The sequence below is a fragment of the Salvelinus alpinus genome, chromosome 11, assembly GCF_045679555.1.
Source record: "Salvelinus alpinus chromosome 11, SLU_Salpinus.1, whole genome shotgun sequence".
Lineage (NCBI taxonomy): Eukaryota > Metazoa > Chordata > Actinopteri > Salmoniformes > Salmonidae > Salvelinus > Salvelinus alpinus.
In genome coordinates this window covers 26,109,719-26,118,485 of record NC_092096.1, presented here as the reverse complement: position 1 = coordinate 26,118,485, position 8,767 = coordinate 26,109,719, and the positions used below count along the sequence as shown (strand labels likewise).

The following is an 8,767-nucleotide window of genomic DNA, read 5'->3' as shown; positions in this document are numbered from 1 at the left end:
AGGTCATTGACCAGGTCCTGCCGTGTAGTTCTGGGCTGATCCCTCACCTTCCTCATGATCATTGATGCCCCACGAGGTGAGATCTTGCATGGAGCCCCAGACCGAGGGTGATTGACCGTCATCTTGAACTTCTTCCATTTTCTAATAATTGCGCCAACAGTTGTTGCCTTCTCACCAAGCTGCTTGCCTATTGTCCTGTAGCCCATCCCAGCCTTGTGCAGGTCTACAATTTTAGCCCTGATGTCCTTACACAGCTCTCTGGTCTTGGCCATTGTGGAGAGGTTGGAGTCTGTTTGATTGAGTGTGTGGACAGGTGTCTTTTATACAGGTAACGAGTTCAAACAGGTGCAGTTAATACAGGTAATGAGTGGAGAACAGGAGGGCTTCTTAAAGAAAAACTAACAGGTCTGTGAGAGCCGGAATTCTTACTGGTTGGTAGGTGATCAAATACTTATGTCATGCAATAAAATGCAAATTAATTAGGAAAACCTGCAAAATCGGCAGTGTATCAAATACTTGTTCTCCCCACTGTATATGCGAAAACGTGCCTTTTGAATTTAGTCTAACGTTAGTAGCTAGTATCCTGCCAAGGATGCATCATGCAATATTGGCACACTACGTTTGTGACAGACCAACTGGAACAAAAGGAAAAGTGAAAATGTTTCAAATATCCCTCTAGTGGCCAAGTTGACCTATTCTAAAGGGGATCTGCACCCGCTGATTTCGCCTCGTTTTTTTGGCCTGCTCCATATGAAATGCTGTCGGCCATGATGGAAGACAAATGGGAGTTGACTTAGGGGTGTGGTTTGATGTGGGTGTTTCTTGGGTGCCACCACCAAGACACACCCATCTGTCAGAACCTTGCCCACAGCTGTTTCCCCCCACTCAATCACAACAAACAAACCTCCTGCAGATTGAGTTCAATAACAACAGGCAGATGTATGGTGAGATGCCGGAAGAAGCTTTGAATTGGTCAGTAGCCTACAGAGTAATATGAGAAGAATGCAATTGCTGAATTTATGTTAAAATATTATTTGTCACATGCTTCGTAAACAACAGGTTCAGACTAATAGTGAAATGCTTACTTAGGGCCCTTCCCAACAATGCAGAGAGAAAAATAGAACAATTATAGAAAAATAATAAATACAGATATTCTAAACTAAGTATTTTGATAACTTTCAAATGTAGTAACAGGTCCATGTAGAATAAACAACCCTTAACATAATACCATAGAGGCAGTGTTCTGCTAACATAACAATGTGCACCTTTCATTGTCATTCCCTGCTGGTACAGATACTGTGCTTATCGGCATTTTGTCTGGTAGTAAATGGGGCTACCTTGGCAAACATGTCAGAGTGGTCACACCTTCCTGTGTGGTGTCCCGTACACAACAGGAGTTCCCTGATCCTGGTGCAGAATACACAGGGTTTCTCTCTCCCCATATTGACTGATAGCATTCAATTCAATAATAAAAAAAGACAATACAAGTAAAAGTTGTGTCTAGTAAAATGTTAATACCGAGTACCAGGTCTCTCTCCATTCAGATGAATCAGTATTAATTCCATCTGTCAGTCTGGACTTCATCATCTTGCAAGTCTCCATCTGTTGGCTCCGTACATGTTTCTGTGAACACATACACACAAAGTCACTGTTCTATTACCAATGGCAGTTAGGATAGGTAATATCTGACACACAAACAGGTACTATGTTGAAGTTTGAACAGGTCAGAATAAACCTACCCAAATATGGTCTCCCCACCAAACGACTGAGGATGCCGTCTGGCAAAAGCATCTCCAGTCCATCTGTAGAAATAGGCAGAGTTGAGGCAGAGCTTATCAGTGACACATTGACTGAAAATGGTGTTGTTATTACTGGACATGTGGATGTGTTGAGTGTTTGGTCTCTCTGCATCTCATGCATCTGTGAACAAATACACACAGTCACTGTTCTATTACCAATGGCAGTTAGGTGATATCTGGCACACAAACATATACTACATTGAACAAAAATATAAACGCAACATGTAAAGTGTTGGTCCCATGTTTCATGAGCTGAAATAAAAAATCCCAGACATTTTCAATACGCACAAAAACCTTATAACCTTACCCCTGTTAGTGAGCCTTTCTCCTTTGCCAAGATAATCCATCCACCTGACACGTGTGGCATATCAAGAAGCTGATTAAACAACATGATCATTACACAGGTGCACCTTGTGCTGGGGACAATAAAAGGCCACTAAAATGTTCAGTTTTGTCAGACAACACAATGCCACACTGTCTCAAGTTTTGAGGGAGAGTTCAATTGGCCTGCTGACTGCAGGAATGTCCACCAGAGCAGTTGCCAGAGAATTAAATGTTCATTTCTCTACCATAAGCTGCCTCCAAAGTAATTTTTGAGAATTTGGCTGTATGTCCAACCGGCCTCACAACCTCAGACTATGTGTAACCACTCCAGCCCAGGACCTCCACATCTGGCTTCTTCAACTACGCAGTTGTTGATCGTCTGAGACCAGCCACCCGGACAGCTGATGAATCTGTGGGTTTGCAAAACCGAAGAATTGCTGCACAAACTGTCAGAAACTGTCTCAGGGAAGTTCATCTGCGTTCTCGTCGTCCTCACCAGGGGTCTTGACCTGACTGCAGTTCGACGTTGTAACTGACTTCAGTAGACAAATGTTCACCTGGCCACTGGCATGCTCGAGAAGTTTGCGTTGTGTGGGCAAGTGGTTTGATGATGTCAACGTTGTGAACAGAGTGCCCCATGGTGGCACCACTGCCTCAATGGGGCACTCTTTTCACAACGTTGACATCAGCAAACCGCTCGCACACACGACCCCATGGTTATGGTATGGGCAGACAAGCTAAGGACAACGAACACAATTGCATTTTATCAATGGCAATTTGAATGCACAGAGATATTGTGACGGCCTGAGGCACATTGTCTTGAGGCCCATTGTCGTGCCATTTTTCCATTGCCATCACCTTTTTTAAGGAATCTGTGACCAACAGATGCATATCTGTATTCCCAATCATGTGAAATCCACAGATTAGGGCCTAATTTATTTATTTCAATTGACTGATTTCTTTTTATGAACTGTAACTCAGTAAAATCTTTGAAATTGTTGTATGTTGAGTTTATATTTTTGCTCAGTATATGTTGAAGTTTGAAGTATACCTACCTAATTCTGTTCTCCATATCGACGACTGTTGGTTAGCAGGCAAGAGGTGAAGCTGGAGGTGAGATCTTTGCCAGAGCCCCAATGATGGCCATAGCAGCATAGACCAGCTCTTGGCCCCTCAAAGGTACTGGTTGGTCACACACAAACACAAACACACACCTTGTGGAACCAACCTGATCTCTGCGTTCACCTTTCTATTTCATATCGTGAAATAGAATGGTGAACACAGCAGTCAGGCTGGTTCCACAAGGCTAGGTTATGCCCTGGACTTTATATGGGGTGGCAGGTAGCCTAGCAGTTAAGAGTGTTGATCCAGTAATCAAAAGGTTGCTGGTTCAAATTCCCCTGCTGACTAGGTAAAAAACGTGTTGATGTACTCTTGAGCAAGGCACTTAATCCTAATTGCTCCTGTAAATCACTCTGAATAAGAGTGTCTGCTAAATGTAAATATATGTTTAAGAAGTAAAAAATAAGCAACAAATAATGTCAGTTTACTACATAAATGATTTTTCACAATTCGGTTATCAAATGTATTGAAGTTGCTGCTATCTATGTAATATCACTTATGATTATCAAAATATACAGTACTTAACCATCAGTCTATGGTCTAGCTAGCGATATAATCACCACTAGTGTGCTAGGTTACCTGATGGGAAAAGCTACATGTAGTGTTTTATCACGTGCAACTATGTTGACAATAGTAATTGGCTGATGCGGATTTTGAGATGGAGAAAAGGTTTAAGAGCTTGATTCAATCCGTATCGTAAAAGTATTGTGGAAGATCTGCGTAAAAATTAAAAGGTAATTAACGATTGAGCCGACATATGCAGCGTTTACCGTGAATGCAGTCTCCCCAAACGCGGAACATTGCCTTTAAATTGCACTATAACACGCGATACATTTGCGATACAGATTGAATCCAGCCACATGTGTAAACTTTTTCTAGCGTTTGTTCGGGAGTATGGACCCGAGGAGTTTTATTAAACTTTGGACTCGATTGAATCGGTATCGCCGAAGTTCAGAGCTATAGCGCGAATAAAATTTAAAGGCAATGTTTTTGCGTTAGCAGATCGTGCACTCACGGTAAACGCTGCATATCTCGACTCAATCGGAAATTACGTTTAAATTTCAAATTGATATCATTGCTGGAGTACATTAATTGCTACAAACGACAATGTACACATTTTCAAATCTAGATAGCAGATTTATGACCAGACAATCACAGCTAACAATTTCCTTATATTAGTAATTGTTGCGTAATCGTACTGAAGGTAGGTAAGGAGTCAGGCGCAGGAGAGCAGAGATGTCAATGTAGCGTCTTTAATAGGCAAGTCCAAAACCGGTACAGGTACAATGTCCATAAACACCCAAGACAAAATAGAACACACAGTTGCTCACTGAAGGAGGAAAACAACGCTCCTTACTATACTTAACACACGGTACACATGTGAATAAACTGAGGAACAAACCTCCACGAGCAACAAGAAAATAACCCCGCACAAACCTAAGCGGCGGGAACAGGGGTAAATAAACACGCAGAAATTAAAGCAAATGAAAACCAGGTGTGAATGAACCAAAGACAAAACCAATGGAAAAGGAAAAATGGATCGGTGATTGCTAGTAGGCCGGCGACGCCGACCGCCGAGCACCACCGAACAAGGAGAGGAATCACCTTTGGTGGGAGTCGTGACAGTAATATTAAAATGTTCTTGTAGAAATTGCCCAATGTCAATATGTCTTGCATGGCAAAACTTATACTTCAATACATAATAGCTTTATAAAACACTCATGACTAGTGATGACTAGTGTTTACAGTCATGGTAGCACATAGAGCTAGAGGACTCTTTGCAATTATAGTGTCCGTGACAGCATGGGTAGCACCATTGAGGCTATCTCCATTTTGAAGTAGTCAGTTTTCTTCACAAGTGCTGATCCCTCCTGATGACCCGGTTGGACATGACTCCAACAGGGTCACCAGAAGGGTTCAGCCAGTGACGTTGGAAGTCCCACCCAGTTGACTGCATTAAAATGTTGGAAGCCCTCAATGGCGCTGCTCATGCTGATACGGCCTTTTGGCCACAAGAGGCCTCTATCATTCTCTGTGTTGTAGCCAAATAACACCCATTTTAAATGATATACCCATGATGCTTTGCATTAATTATTCAAAGGAGCCACTCCCATTAGTCTTAACATCACCAAGGCCCTGAGGTGCATTCTGTTCGCTTGAATGTTTGCTATGTTGTGGAACAGTTTGTACTGAAAAACCATGTGTTTAATACCATTCCATTCACTCCATTACGGACATTGTTATGAGTTGTCCTCCCCTCACCAGCCTCCACCGTTGAGAGTATCCCTAGCCTATATCCAAGAATCTTGACTGAAATCCTTTTCTTCATTTATGTATGACAATGTGACTGATTTAATTTATGTATGACAGTGTGAATGGTTTCCATCCCAGTGCTGACAGAGGGGGAAATCATGCGGGAGGGAGCCTGAGGGTTGCTGGCATCAATATCTCAGGTGCCTCTCCAACCCAATGTGTGATCGTGCGTCTGTGTGTGTATATCGGAGAGGTTGGATAAAAAAGCAGAAGACACACTTCCATCTCATAAGGACTAATACAAGTTTATCTCATCTTCATTTAGTTTAGCTAATTAAAGATATTTTCTCCAGCTGATCTGTAACTGCAGCAGCAACAACTGTCCCTCCTTCTCACTGGGATCTATACACCACATGCCCATCCCAAATGGCCCTTTGTTGTGCATTTTTCACAAGGGCTAATAAGGATCTGCTCAAAAGTAGACACTACACTTGACTTACGCAATCAAGCACAATAATGACAAGACATTTACATTTTAGTCATTTAGCAGACACAGAGCAACTAGGGTGAAGTGCCTTGCTCAAGGGCACATCAACAGATTTTTCACCTAATCAGCTCAGGGATTCAAACCCACAACCTTTCAGTTACTGGCCCAATGCACTTAACCACTAGGCTACCTGCCTAGTTTGCCTGTTAGCAGAATTGAATACCCAATATGAACTCTGTTACATCAATGCATTGGTTGAACAAGCCGTTTCAGAACACCTGGATGACTCTGAGGGTGATGTTAATGGATCAGGACACGTGGGTTCAATCTTCACTGTCCCAGCAATAGACACCAACCAAATGATTATGAACTGTAATGAGGAAAACAGGTCAATCAAACAGGATATGACTCACAAGGTTGCTTCCTGTCACAACCAAACGGTGTACTCATTCACTCACTTTCTCTTTCTCAGTCATTATTGATATTGTTGTACTGTAATAGATTAAGAATTTGGCTTTTGGCTCATTGGGTAAAAGCTGACATACACTGCCCAGCAGTTGTATAATGTGTTCTACAATGGGGGTAATTCTTTCATTGTTAACATCTTGCGTCTGTCGATGATGTGAATGCAATGCAATTTTGGTTCAAAACCTTTTCTGACACATTAGTTTAGTGTAAGATATAATTGACTGTTTGAATATGATGGATGAAATACCTTTGTGCCTGAAGTGATGATGATATGAATATTATGTGGAAAGTCTTTTCAAGCTTATGTGTGGCATGAAGAGTGTGTGCTTCTACTATTATAACAACTTGGGTCCCATTGTAGCAATCCAGATTCATACCACGTTCATACACTTAATGGTGTTAAGAATGAACAAGAATTCAGGAGAGAGGACCAGACTTGAACGCAACTACTTTAACTAGCCTTGAACGCAACTACTTTAACTAGCCTTGAACGCAACTACTTTAACTAGCCTTGAACGCAGCTCCCTTGCAACTCAACGTGCACCAGCTTCTACTCGTTGACAATCAGCCTCCACGCCTGTTTGCAACACTGCAACATCAACATATGTAAAAATGGCAGGATTCTATGTTTTGTAGAAAAAAAATATAAAGATAAGTGTTTCCAATGATAGAATCAACCAATTAGTAGATAATAAGTAGGCAATATCTACTCACAATTGGTCAAAATCACATGATGCACATTGATGATCTATTTGGAAACACTTATCTTCCTCTACAAAACATAGAAACGCACCGTTTTCACACATGTTGATGTTGGTGTGATGCTAGAAATGATGAATATGAAGTTGAAAAATGGTGAAGTTTCCCTTTAAACCTGACCAAACTAACATTCTGCCTCTTTGTTCTGCAGTGCATGTCTGTTGCACCACATTGCCTTACTAGCCTTACCAAGTGTTGCATCCCTCACCTTCCCTCACCTTCTATATAGGATCTCTTACGTTCTTCCAAAGATCTCCTGGGGGGATTGGCGTCACCACAGCAGTCTATCTACCACGGCCTGATGATGATGTCTACCTGAGACTCCAAGCCAAACTCTACAGAGTCCATCCCCTGGATCCTTCACCTGCAGCCCGTGGCTTCATCCCGTCCATTCTCACATCCATTCAATTTCCTCAATAAATATTCTAAACTCATTTCGATGTCTGGTCCTTAAACTCGGGAATTTGAAATCGTTTTTTATTGACTTTGACAAGGAACACATTTACAAGTTGTTTTATTTTTATTTTGCTAATCATTTCACAAAACCATCCACAAGCAAACTCATGTTGCCTGCCCTCTCCATCCCAAATTGGTTGTCTGTAGGCTACAGAGAAGCATACAGTAAATCAAGTATAATATTACAAACAAAGAATTACAATAACTTCATAATACATCAGCAATATATAGAATATATAGGATCAATATGTTATATAGCAAATGTAGGGTACACAAATCAGATCAAATGATTCAGTCATACTGGCATTTGAACTATAGGATGATGTGGTCTCAGACGCACAGTTTTGTTCACACAAATGATAGGCTACTTCTTAAATAAGCATTATTTGGGGTTCAACGCTGCCTGATGTTGGCTACCATGGAAACCATTAAATGTGCTTTTGTGCTAATATTTATCGAATTGCATATTCAATTTTAACAGTCCTTCCAAGTGAGGGTAAATTTATTCTTGTCATACTTCAGTGTGTAGAAATGCGCTAGAATGAAGGCTATATGACCCCACGTTGAGACGCATGAGGGAGCTCTGTGCGCTTTGGATAGGTTTATGGTACCCTTTTACGCGGGTAAAATGTTAATGTTTCTCTACACCTAGGGACACAATAAAGCACAAACTCACGTCGATAGAACCAAATACAATGTTGTGTGTCATTGAGATATGGTCGATCTATGTTTAGAATTCTTCCTTAGGCCGAAAAGTTTAGCCGACGCCTTTGGTGAGCCCAGCGAATATTTACGCGCCAAGAATGTTTAACCATTTCCGTGCCCGCAGCGTGACTGTTTTATTAACCTTGGGTTGTACACACAAAATATGCAATAAAGTACTCCAAATCAATCGGGGCATGAACTCTGTGCAGTAATAAATAAATATGTTATTTGTCTTCTCTGTCTGTTGGCAAGGAGACCCTGGTGTCCAGAGCTGTTTATCAGCTATATACAATGCGTCCTCTACAGAAAATATAACCGTGGGCTAACTCGTGGGTTAATATATAATTTGGACCATATGGCATTTTAAAATCCACCCTTTATTTCAGTGGCACTT

At 41.4% G+C, this 8,767-nt stretch overlaps 1 long non-coding RNA gene across 1 annotated transcript; it reads left to right on the top strand.

Moving 5' to 3' along the window:
- Positions 1–220: 220 nt before the first annotated feature.
- LOC139533814 (uncharacterized) lies at positions 221–7,646 on the top strand. Its single transcript, XR_011666860.1, has 2 exons — positions 221–3,302; positions 7,442–7,646. It is a non-coding gene; the product is annotated as an uncharacterized lncRNA (long non-coding RNA).
- Positions 7,647–8,767: the final 1,121 nt, after the last annotated feature.